This window comes from Balaenoptera physalus (genome assembly GCF_965194825.1).
Source record: "Balaenoptera physalus genome assembly, chromosome: 4".
Taxonomy (NCBI): Eukaryota; Metazoa; Chordata; class Mammalia; order Artiodactyla; family Balaenopteridae; genus Balaenoptera; species Balaenoptera physalus.
Genome location: NC_138891.1, coordinates 145,887,918 through 145,900,784, shown reverse-complemented (window position 1 = coordinate 145,900,784; position 12,867 = coordinate 145,887,918). Strand labels below are relative to the sequence as shown.

The 12,867-nt window shown below is 51.4% G+C and overlaps 1 long non-coding RNA gene across 1 annotated transcript; it reads right to left on the bottom strand.

The window, feature by feature from the left end:
- Window positions 1-2,601: 2,601 nt before the first annotated feature.
- On the bottom strand, window positions 2,602-10,007 carry LOC309659647. The gene is made up of 2 exons (XR_014262900.1): window positions 7,491-10,007; window positions 2,602-6,917 (listed from the first exon to the last, which is right to left on the bottom strand). It is a non-coding gene; the product is annotated as an uncharacterized lncRNA (long non-coding RNA).
- Window positions 10,008-12,867: the final 2,860 nt, after the last annotated feature.

Sequence of the window (12,867 nt, the reverse complement as noted above, 5' to 3'; positions counted from 1 at the left end):
GTAGATAATATCCTGATGAATATCCTTGGGCTGTTTTGCAGAAACTAATCTCCACCAGGTGGAGGAGGTTGACTGCAGGCTGACCACCAGCATGTAGACTCCAGACATGATGGAGCCAGAAAATCGATAGTTGAGGTCCCTGAAATATCACCCTGTTACCTCACCACCAACCAGTCAGAAGAATGTCCCTGAGCTGACCATGCCCCCTGTGACCCTCACCCCTAATGTTGCCTTTAAAAACCCTTCTCTAAGAGCCATTGGGGAATTCGGGTCTTTTGAGCAAGAGCTGCCTATTCTTCTTGCTTGGTGTCCTGCAAATAAATGCTGTACTTTTCTTCACCACAACCTGGTGTCAGTAGATTGGCTTTGCTGCGCGTCAGGTGAGTGGACCCAAGCTCGATTTGGTAACAGTATACACAGATAGCAGTACCAGAATTATTAACCCATGCCCCCAGGAAACAACTTTATCAACCTATGCATAGTTTCTTTGGCCTTTGGACTTACAGATTCCACTTGTCTACAACATTGGTCATTCCTAAGGAGGTCAGTGCCCCACCCTCCTCAGTGAGGATGCTTTATACATTTGTGATACAGTTAGATTGTTTCATCACATTCTGGATTCCATCCTGAGATCCCCCAACCTCCTAAATGATCTTTTAACTTGCACACAATAAGGTGTAGTCTTTGTGCTGTAAAGTTCTATGGGATTTGACAAATGCATAATGTCGTATATCCACCATTACAGTTTCATACAGAATAATGTAACCATGCTAAAAAAAAATCCCCTTTGTTTCACCTATCCAATCCCTAATCCCTCCTAACAAATTCCTGGCGATCACAGATATTTTTACCATCACAAAAGTTTCACCTTTCCCAGAACGTCATACAATCATAATTATGTAGTGTGTAGCTTTTTCAGACTAACTTCTTTCACTGAGCATTATGCATTTAAGATTCATCTGGAATGCTTCTCTATATCTATTGAGATGACCTTATGGTATTTCTTAATTTCTGTCTGTTATTGTGTTGAATTACATTGATTGATTTTCAAATGTTAAACCAAGCTTGCATTCCTGGGATAAACCTCACTACATCATGATGTATTTTCCTTTTTACATACTGTTGGGCTTGATTTTCTAACATTCAGCTGAGAATTTGTGCATCTACATTCAGCCAAGGAGAGAGTGAAGTGAATATTTAAAGTGTTGAAAGAAAACCTCCACCAACCTAGAATTCTATGTCTGGTGAAATTATCCTTCAAGAGTGAGGGAGAAATAAAGACTTTCTCAGACAAACAAAAACTGAGGGAATTCATTGTCAGCAGACATGCTCCACAAGAAATTTTTTCTTTTTTAAACTTCTTCAGGGAGAAGGGAATGATATAGGTCAGAAACTTGGATCTACATAAAGAAATGAGTGTTTAAGAAGGAATAAAGGTAAATTAAATCCTTTTCACACTTAATCTTAATTGATCTAAAATATAACTGTTTAAAGTAGTAATAATAACAATGTTTTGGGTGACTCAATATATGGATAAGTAAAACAAACGACAGCGGTGGCATAGGGGATGGGAGTGAAATTTGGGAACACTCTGCTATAAGGTACCGCCACTGTACATGAAGCGGTACAGTGTTAACTAAAAGTGGGCTTAGGTTAACCTTAGATAAACCTCACTAGGTCATGTTTTAATGTACACTGCAAACTCTAGGGCTAACACTTAAAAATTTTTTTAAATCAGAAAAATTGATATGCTAAGAGAGGACATAAATGGAATTATGTAAGATGTTCAATTAAAGCAGAAAAAGTAGAAAAAGAAAGCCTCACATTTTGATAAGCTGTGTATTCATCTTCATCCTGGTTAAAATACTCTCTAATTTCCCTATATATTTTTTTCTGACTTGTGGGTCACTTAGATATCTGTTTTTAGTTTCTGGATATTTGGAGATTATCAAGTTTTGTTATTGATTCTTAATTGATTTCCACTGTGGTTGGAGAACATACTTTGAATGACTTGGATCCTTTAAATTTATTGAGAATTGTTTTATGGCCCAGAATATGGTCTATTTTTAGAAATTATCTATGTGCGGCAAAAAGATTGTGTATTCTGCTGGTGTTGGGTGACATATTCTATAAATATTAATTTGGTCGATAGTATCATTCAAGTCTTCTATGCATTTATAAGTTCTTTGTCCATTTGTTCTTTCAGTTTTTGAGACAGGGTGTTGAAATCTCCAACCATAACGGTTGATTTGTCCACTTTTCCTTCTGGTTCTATCAGTTCTTTCTTCCTGTGTTTTGACACTTTGTTATTAGGTACATAAATGCTTAGGGTGTTAAGTCTTCTTAATGAATTGATCCTTTTCTTATTACAGAATAACCCTTTTTATTTCTTTCAATGTTCCTTGCTCTGATATCTACTTTGTCTGATGTTATGAGTCAGTCCAACTATCTTTTAAATAGTATTATCATGGTATGTATTCTTCCATCCTTTTATTTCTAACCTATTTGTATCTTTACATTTAAAGTGTTTTTCCTGTTGTCAGTATATTGTTTAGTCTTGCTTTTTTATCCAGTCTTACAATTTCTGTTCCAATTGGAATGTTTTGGTCATTAGAGCATCAATGTGATTATTAATATGGTTAAGTTTAAATCTATCATCTTACTATTTATCTTACATTTGTCTCATCTGTTATTTTTTGCTTTTTTGCTTTCTTTGAGATTAATAGAGTTTTTAAATTTCATATATCTTTTATGTTGGCTTATTAGCCATAATTCTTGTTTTTTTTTTCTTTTATGTGTGGCTCTAGGGTTCATAGCACACATCCTTAATTTAACATGGTAATATTATGTTACAAGAGTACATTTCCATTTCCCCCTCCCAGCCTTTGTGCGATTGTTGTTATGCATTTTGCTTCTATGCTTGTGATAAACCCCATAATACACCACTTTTTTCTTTAAGAAGTCAGTTATATTTTAAGAGATTTTAAAAATACATCTTTTCTATTTATCCATATATTTTCCATTTCTGATGCTTTTCATTCCTTTGTACTGATTCAGATTTTCCTTCTTCTCAAAGGACTTCCTTTAATATTTCTTAAGATGTATGTCCACTGTTGTGAAGTCTTTCAGTCTTTGCATGTCTGAAAAAGTCTATTTCACCTCCATTTTTGGAAGACACTTTTCTTGGGTGTAGAATTCTTGGCCGAGTTATATTTTGGTACTTTAAAGATATTGCTCCACTGTGTTCTTATTTACACTGTTTCTATGAGAAGCCTGCTGTCATTCTTTTCTTTGTTCATCTATGTGAAAGTGTTTTTCCTCCCTCTGGCTGGTTTTAAGATTTTTCTCTTTGTCACTAGATTTGAGCACTTTGTTCATGATGTGCCTTGGTGTTATTTTCTTAATATTTCTTGTGCTTGGGGTTTACTGAGATTCTGGGTTCTGTGCATTCATGTTCAGATATTTGTCCTTATACCTTTGGGGACTTTGGTGACAATATTAGAGGACTTTAACTTGTCACATAAAGTTAAAGTTTTCTTTCACTGTTTTCTATTCATTTTTTAGAATATTTTTCTGTGTTTCATTTTGTATAGTTTCTAGCACTGTATCTTCCAGTTCACTAATCTTTCCTTCTGCAATGTCTAACCTGCTGCTCTTCCCCTTCAGTGTATTTTTCACCTGAGACATTTTAGTTTTCATCTCTCGAAGTCTGACTTGGGTCTTTTATATCTTCCGTGTCTCTCTTTATCACGCTTCCTCTTTTCTCCTACCTTCTTGAATATAAAAATATAGTTATAATAATAGTTTTAATGCCCTTCTCTACTAAATCTATCTTCTTTGTCATTTCTGGATCTGTTTCTATCGATTGATTTTTATCCTCATTTTCAGTCATATTTTCCTGCTTTTTTTGCATGCCTAGTAATCTTCTATTGGATGCCAGATATCATGTTTTCCCTGTATTGGATGTTTTTGTGTTCCTATTAGCATGCTTGAGCTTGTCCTGGAATGCAATTAAGTGACTTGGAAACAATTTGTTTCTCTCAAGACTTGCTTTCAACTTTTAATGCAAGATCAGAGCAGCCTTTAGCCTAAGGGTTGTTTTTCTCCTTTACGGAGGCAAACCCTCTGGATGCCCCATGAACCCTGCTCAGTGCCCCATGAATTATGAGGTTTTCCACTCTGACTGGAGGAAGCAGGCACCATTCCTTGCGCTGTGTGTGCTCTGAGGGTTGCCCCCTCTTCTCTTTTGGCGGTTCTCTCCCTGGCCTCGGGTACTGTCCTCGCACACACACTGATCTGTACCCACCTGAATTCTGGATGGGAATCCTCTGCAGATTTCTGGAATTTCCTCTGTGCAGTTCGTTTCAAAGCAGGACCCTGTGCTGTGGTTCCTACCCACCTTCACCTCTTGGACTCCCAGATTTTTCCTTGATGGGGAAACCTGTGGGCTCTGCCTGGACTTCCTTTCCCTGTGCTGCAGCAGGAACTCTCCTGCCCTGACCTTGGGCACCTCTGGGTCACACCTCTTTTGTTTCTCATCTCAGGGAACACTTATGCTTCCTGTTTTCCAGTGTCTGAAAACTGTTGCTTCCTGGATTTGTCTGTTTTTTCCATTGTTTCATGGGGGACAGTAAGTCTAGGCTCGGTTAGTCCATCTGAACTGGAATTGGAAGTTGTCAGAGCTGGTCTCTTGAAAAACTTCCCAGAGGCCATCCTAAGTCTTACACAGTTATGGGACTTCCCTTTAGCATGCGTGTGTGGTACGTGTGGTGAGAATGTGTGTGGGGGGTGTGGGATGTGCGTCTGTGTGGAGTGTGTGTGACGAGGGCTGACTGGATGTCATTTTCCACAAAAATGGCTTTTGGTTCAGGCCTGATAATTTGTCTTAGAATCAGAGGGAAAGGCTGCTGATTTAGTGCACATTTCTGGAAGCTTTGTCTTCCTTGGCTGCACAGGGGCTCCCACCCCTGTCCTAGCGCAGGGCCCAGCGGGGTAGCTCATACCCACTGGGCAGAGTGGGGACAAGGGAGGTGGTCCATGTTCCAGACACACCATGTGCAATCCTGGTCAAAGGGACCCTATAAAATCAACGTGCCAGGGTCATGAGGAAGGACAAATGTGACACCAACAGAAATTGCTTTTACTACAAATGGATGGCAAGCTATTAAAACAGAATACCTACGTTTTTATTTTATTCTTTGTTATTTTCAGCACATAAAGAAGGTCATTAATTGTTCCTTCTTTTTACCTCAACCATGATTATCCGAAGCCATTTGCCCAAAGCTGTGTGTTATCCAGATCTCATTCTTCGGCTGGCAGACAAACGCCACGTGGCTCATGTGGCCATCCACACTGCGGGGCTGATTAACCACTGCAGGGGCACCACCGTGAGCACCTGGCACGTCTGCCACTTCCTTCTCCAGGTGGTGGCATGAGCCCATCCCTCGCCTGGGGCCCCACTGTGTTGCGGTCTGTGTCCGGAGTGGCTCTGGAGGAGGAGGCCACTGGGGAATGACCCTGGAGAGGGACGAGGGGGCCATAGTGTCCCCAGGGCTTCATCTGACCATCAGCGCCAGGCCCCTCTGCAGGACGGCTGCCCACTTCACACTCCACCACCCCCGAGGTGTCCCAGCAGCCCACATCCCGGCCAGTTTCCCACACTTTGCCGGTCAGCCAGGTGAAAGGCGCTGTTCAACCTGCACCCTGATCCTCCAGGCCCCCCCTACTGCTCTGTTCACACACATCCCTGACCACTGGGGCTGCGCCCTCCCTGCTGACGTGTGGGTGTTCTCACACCTGCAGCACTCTTCGCCCTCACTGTCACCAGAGCTGGGCGTCATGGTTAAAACAAACCTCTCCAGGCACCCCCAGCCCCACCTCTACTAGGGCCACTTGGACAGCAAATTTTATTTCCTTGAAAGGATTTTATAAATATCCTTGTGCACCAGTGAAATGGTGAATGTTCAAGGTGATTAGTTCTTCACTGCTGTTCAGAAAAGAACTCGAAGCTCCTGTGTGTGGGTTCGGAGCTGTCTCCCAAGCTTTACCCAGGGAAGGGGGAGGTGGACACAGTCCGCCAGCAGCTACGCAGAAGAGGAGGGGCCGTGGGCGCGTGTGCCACCTTGCACATGTGGGGTGGATTCTCCCCCCGGACCCAGGCTGCCTGTCAGGGGCGGGGCTGGGACGGTGGGACCCGGGCAGAGAGGGGGCAGGTGGGGGGGAGACATTCACCGCATCACCTTTTATACTTTTCGACATTTGAATTATGCAAATATACTACCTATTCAATAAAAGAAAGACAAAAAAAAAAAAAAAAAAACCAAACCCTGAAAAAATAAGTTAAACTTTTAAAAAATCTTTGCAAGTTGGATTGTCAAAACACGGCCTTCTCATGACTTTAACGTGACTCTTCTTAGTTCTTGTTTTGAGCCGTCGCCATCTCCATCCCGCGCCCGTGTTTCAGCATGTGTGCTCCTCTTTTCCTCGTTGGTCCAACAACGCTCATCAAACACAGGAATGCGCAAATACGTGCAGACACACCCACTGCCTGAGGACAGCAGCCCCGCCTGGCGGCTCCACGCAGACCTGTTCCCAGTGAGCCTCGGGGCTGCAGTCCCTTGAGATGCTCTTTGACCTAAAGATGTTTTCAGTTGAATGTAGGCATGCCCGACAGTCTTTTCCCTTGTGATTTCTCCCTTCGGCCTCCCCAGATCTATGCGGTTATTGATGTTTATGTTAAAATTCGACTTACCTGGAGTTGTTTTCTGTGTGCTGTGAAGTTTGAGTCTGCCTTCCTCTTCTTCCCAAGGGCTGAGTGTCCCAGCGCGGCCCCTTCCCCTGGAGGTGTGTAAGCCACCTCCACCCAGCCCATCCCGCCTCCTCACATCAGCTCCACTCCCTTCCCTGCAGCTGCTCTTCTGCAAACAAAAAGTAGTTACATTATACACATTTGTTCGTAGACATGAGCTTTAGAGACAACTTTCCAAGTTGAAAAAAACATGTTCCTTGTACCCTGATGGGCCTTGTACTGATTTTACAGATCCGTCCTTGGGGAAAGGCAACTCGGCACCACGAGCCTTGCCCTGGGCTCCGGGTACATCTTCTACTCACTTAAATGTCCGTCCGAAAGCTTTATTGTTTCCCCATATATGTTCTGTACATTTCTTGTTAAGTTTATTTCTAAATATCTTATACTTTATTCTAGATATGTCCATACATATACATATTTTTTTAACAAGTTACTTTACTTAATTCTCTTATGATTCTAACATTTTTCCAAGAGTCACACTTGGCTCTCGCGGGTGGTCTAAATCTGCAGCCAATGGCAGGGGAGTAGCTCCAGTGTGGGCCACGGGACTTTCAGTCCCTTCCCGGAGTTCCCGCCCGGTCACACGTCAGGGGTCCCGTCACGCCCTCTGCTTGCCACCCTGCCACCCCGGGAGAAGCCACAGCCCAGGGATGGGGCAGAGGCAGGACCGGCAGACACTGACCTCTGGGCTAACGGCTGCACCTTGAAGGCCAGGGCCCAACTCCTTGATCTTTTTCGCCCCAGGTCCCTGTGGTCACCTCCTGCACGGTGTCCATTCTTGCCCTTTCTGCTGCACGAAGCTGGGTGGGGACAGGTCAGATCTGTGGCAGGGGGAGGGCTGGTATGGCTCAAGCCTCGAGGGAGTGTGTCTGGGCAGCTGAGGAGGGGGGCTCTGGCCAGCGCTGCCCGCAGATCTGTCTGCGGTGATGGAAACGGCCCACATCTGCACTGCCATTTACATGTGACCGAGGGCCTGAAACACAGGAACTGGGCTTCAAATTCTGCTGAATGCATTTGACAGGACGCACAGAGCTAGTGGCCTCTGTGGCGGACAGAGCAGGTCTGGAGATGACAGGAAACCTTAGACCCCCGGCTGGCCCAGGCAGCACCCCAGTCGACGGAGCCCCAGCTGGGTTTGGGCTGAAGGAAGAACATCTGGGTGCAGAATCCCCCATGAGGAGGGCGGAGGGGACCACAGTGGGAGCTGGCAGAGAGCACTGTACGCTGCTCCTCTGTCTCGGGCCATGTCTGGGGCCCCCAGGGGACCGTGACAGGCCAGCCTCGTAGGTGCCACGGCTTGTCCTCAGGTTCCCCTCCGTGATCTTGGGGTGTCTGGATGGCCCCTGTCACAGCCCTCATGTGAAGTGTGGATTTGGGGACCACGATGGGACAGGGCGGGTTCTGTATCGGAGCTGATGGGGAGGCCGTGTCACCCACCAGGGTTGACAGTGGGGTCCCCGGGGCACAAGGCCTGGGGTAGGAGGAGGGGGACACATCCCCAGCTGCTGGTCCGTCCTCTGCTTCTCTGCACTATTTGAAGAGGTGAGAGTCATTTTTCCAAGTTGAAAATGCGGCTGTTCCCTTGATAAATGTGCACAAGAGGCTCAAGAGAGACAGGACAGCACCGTGAGGGACGTGGCTTAATCCTCTGGTCCGAGGGCAAGCTGGCTGGTGTGCCCCACGTGGAGGTGGACAGTGGGGCTGGGTGGCCACCCCCGCCTGTTCTCGCCCCCGGACCCGCTTGCCTGCTTCTAGCCAGACAGAGCCCGGGAGCAGAGGCAGAGAGATAGTGGCACCCTCCCCTGGCTCCGCGGCTGGCCCCTCTGGCTCCCTCTCGGACCAGGGCAGGGCGAGCAGAGCACGGCCACGGCCAGATCCCCTCGGAAGGAAGCCGCGTGGACCACACGGGCCGTTCCATGCTGTGTTTCAACTGCTTAGCGAGGTCTTTGTACCTGAGAGCTGCCACCCCAACTGGGTCTCAGGAGGAATCGAGTGATGTCACGCTCCACCCGGATGGGCCCCTGACCCGCCGCCAGGCTTGCAGGTCGCTTTTCACTGATGCCCGGCAGCCTCAGTGGTCCCGTCCGGTGCAGGGTGCCCAGAGACAGCCCCCCAGCTTCCCCCGGGGGCAGCCTAGCCGGGCAGGGCATAGCCCGCACCCCAGCAGGACAGTCGTGCCCACAGCTGCCCCAAGAGAGCGAGAGAACTCGGGGCTGGGCCTGGCCCTCTGTGTGCCCAGGCCCGAGGAAATAGCCAGCGCCTCCCTGCACCGGGTCCCTGGAGAGGAGAGGCCCAGGGAGGTCCGAGCACCTGAAGAGGAGGCTGGGCCGGCCTGGAGCCGTCTGCAGTGGCCACGTTATGCCTCCAACTAGCCCAGTCGGCCTCCGGCCCCATCACCGCGTGTGGGCCTCGTGCTGCCTGTGCAGGAACCCCCTGTCGCCCTGGGGCTCTCGGGGCCCCCAGTGCGGTGAAGCAGCTGCAGTGAGTCCTTCCCGCCCTCTGGACTCAGCTCAGGATTTCTCAGCGGCTGGGCCTGCAGGCCGGGGGCTTGCAGAGCGGAGCCGGCAGCACCTGAGTCCCAGGGTCACCCGGCTGAGGTCCTGCCCGCCCTGCCCACCTGGGTTTGGAGAGACCAGCTTGTGAGCCATCAACCTCCCCGACAGCAAGGAGGCCCTGGACTCTCTCATTGGAGCAAGGGCGAGGCAGCTGTTTAACTATCGATCTGCCTCATTTTGAAAGCAAGGCTCTAAAAATATCCTGAATAGGTGTGCCCAGGGTGCACCTTCCAAGGGTGGAGCTGGTGTTGAAAGAGTAATGAGCCAGACACCGGAGGCCGGAGGCCGTTCCCCGCCCACACCCTGTCTCACCGCCTTGCCCTCAGGGAACCAAGGCCCAGGGCAGCGGGGTGCGGTCACTAATGCACCGGTTTTCCCTTGGCGGCATTTTCTGCTCATGCTGAGGGTCTGTGTTGTCAACTAAGCCGCCAGCGCCTCGTCTGAGCTGGACGAGCTCGCCCCTCTTGCCACCCGTGGACCATCAGATTCTCCCAGGACAGCAGGGCAGAGGGCAGTGAAGACGGCAATCACAGGGCCCTGGCACCTTCCAGGGTGAGTGTCGCCATCCTGTATCTGGTGGCCCACCCCGTGCCAGCCTATCCCCACCTGCCGTCCACCTGCCCCAGGTGAGTCAGGATTGAGTCACCTGAGGGGCAAGGGCACTCACACAGCTCCATCCGCATCCGTGGCCTCCACTGGCCCGAGGGGCCACACCGGGCGGTCAGCCTGGAGACCCAACCCCAGGTCAGCTCAGGACACAGAATGAGTCCCCACCCCTGCCCCGGCGCCGAGCATCCCTCTGCCTGCTTCCGTGAGCGACCTCGGGATGGGTCTCCGCACCTTAACCCCTCTCAGCTCCTCTGCTGTGGCCACACCCCTCTTGGGGACCAAGGCCAGAGCTGGTCACTCTCGGGCAGACGGTCATGTGCCAGTGGCCCCCCGCCCCCCCCTTATGCTTGTTGCCTTCCCTCCCCTGTGAGTGAGCAGAGACCGAAAGGTCCCCCCTGTTCCTGGTGGGGGGCACGGGGTTTGGGACCAGGTAGGGACAACAAAGCTGCCAGCCGGCACCTGGATTCACCCCATGTGGACCAGAGGCCTGGGAAGTGTGGCAGGGGTGACAAGGTAGAGCCATGGGGGGAGGGGCAGGGGACCAGGGGCACAGAGGGAGGCGGGGCGCGGCATGGAGGGGGCGGGGGGCACTCGCTGGGCAGCGCTCCCGGGACCAGGCAGCGGCAGGCCGGCTGACCCCCAGGAGCCTGCGTGGAGGGGTCTGGCCTTGCTCCCATCCACCAGCAACTCCAGAAGGCCCCCGTTTCCTGTCCAAGCAGGACTGGGGGAAACCGGCCGTGAGGCACCTTTTAAATCCTTGGCAACGTGGAGAGACAGATGGGTAGCGGCTGAACCCAGATCGTTTCTCTTGTACCCTCCGGGCTCAGGCCCTTTCCGCTGGCACCGCCGCCCACCCTCCAGTAGACAGTGAGTCCGTGTGTCTGGTGCTTTAGTCAGCTCCGTGCTTTGAACGGAATTCAATTAGTTTTAATTAGTACAAATTTAATCAATTTTCATCAGTTTTAACTAATTAAAAATTTTTATTAGTTAAAAATCAGGACTTTCACATACAAATGTCAGATAGCAGAGCCTTGGCCCCTCTGCCCGCATCTCTGTGCTCCCCCTGCACCAGCTTCCTCCTGCTTCGAGGCTCTGACCCACGACCCGGCTGCCCTTGGGCACCGGGCTCCTGCCCACAGAGAGCAGAAGGGCCAGAGAGCCCACCAGGTCTCTCTGCTGCACCCCGTCCCCTCCGCCCCCAAAACAGTCGAAAACCAGCTGGAGAGGCGGCAACCCCGCATGAGGCTGGCCAAGCTCTGCGGCCTCTCCCTGGGGAGAGGCGAGGAGCCACCCGGGGCAGGCGAGGCGAGGGCGCCCCTGGAAGCACGGGGTCCCTGCTGGGTTCCCTTCCCCTCCCTGTCCTGCTCCCCTCCCCCCGGCCTGGTCTTGCCAGCTCGCGGGACGCAGTGACTGCTCAGAGTCAGCAGAAAGAGTTGGTCTCAGGAGTCAGTGCGCAGCCTGGCCCCAGGTGGGGTGCCCTCACCCTCAGGCCACCACACAGCCCAGCCCACCCACAATCAGCTCTCAGGGCCCCCGGGGGAGGAGCCTGGTCAATGAGGGTCCCAGAGCCAGGAGGGCAGTGAGGGCCAGTCAGGACAGGTGAGAGGCACTGAGGACAGGTGAGGGCCAGTGAAAGCAGGTGAGGGCAGGGGAGAACTAGTGAGCACAGGTAGGGGCAGGTGTGGGCAGCTGAGGGCAAGGTAAGGGCCAGTGAGGACAGGTGTAGGCAGGTGACGGTGGGTGTGGGCACGTAAGGGCAGGTGAGGGCAGATGAGGGCCCGTGACAGCAAGTATGGGCAGGTGAGGGCAAGGTGAGGGCCAGTGAGGGCAGGTATGAGCAGGTGAGAACAGGTATGGGCAGGCGAGGACTGACGAGGGCCAGTGAGGGCAGGTATGAGCAGGTGAGGGTGAATGAGGGCCAGTGAGGGCAGGGATGGGCAAGTGAGGGTAGGTGAAGGTTAGGTGAGGGCCAGAGAGGATGGGTATTGGCAGGTGAGGGCAGGTGAGGGCAGGTGTGGGCCTGCGAGAGCAGGTGAGGTGGGGTGAGTACAGGTATGGGCAGGTGGGGGTAGATTAGGGCCAGTGAGCACAGGTATGGGCAGGTGAGGGCCTCTGAGAGTAGGTGAGGTGGGGGAGGGCAGGTATGGGCAAGTGAGGGCCATTGCGGGCAGGTGAGGACAAGTATGGGCCGGTGAGGACAAGTACGGGCCGGTTAAGGGTCCGTTTGGACTCCCAGCCTGCGCTCCTCCACGCCCACGTCTTCCTGCAAACCCCGCTCCCAAGGTTCTAATGACGCTCCTGCTCGTGGCCATTTCTGGTGGGTGTCATCTTGTATCTCTGAGCACTGTTTACCCACTGACCCCTCTGCCGACAGACTGTCCCACCGGTGTCCTGTCTGTGACTCCCAGGGCAAGCCTCCCTCTTGGGCGGCATCACCATATGCAGAGCCCATGACAAGCAGCAGCCCAGCATGGTGGGGTGGGTCAGTCCACCCTCCTTCCTAGAGGCGGGGGTCAGCACCTCGCTGGGCCCCTCGGCTTGAGGAGAATTCCCACTTGGCTACTGCCTTGAGCAGAGCCCCCCGAAAGGCAGGCACGTGGTAAGCCTGACCCATTGACGCGCTGCACCCCACCTGGCGGCCACAGGTGTCCCTGCAGCTGCCTTTCATGGGGCCACTGCTGCTTGTGAAGCGGGTGGTGTCTGCACCCCATCCCCTCCCCACTTCCCACTGCTACGCCCCTCCCCTCCTGACCCACCCCCACCGCCTCTCCCCACCTGCCTGCTGCTTGCTGGTTCCAGGATCCAGGGCCCTCACGGTGGGCCTGCCTGGCACTCCATCCAGCCCAACCCTTAGGCTCCCAAGCGTGGCTGTCCCTATGAATCTGGCTCCTCCAG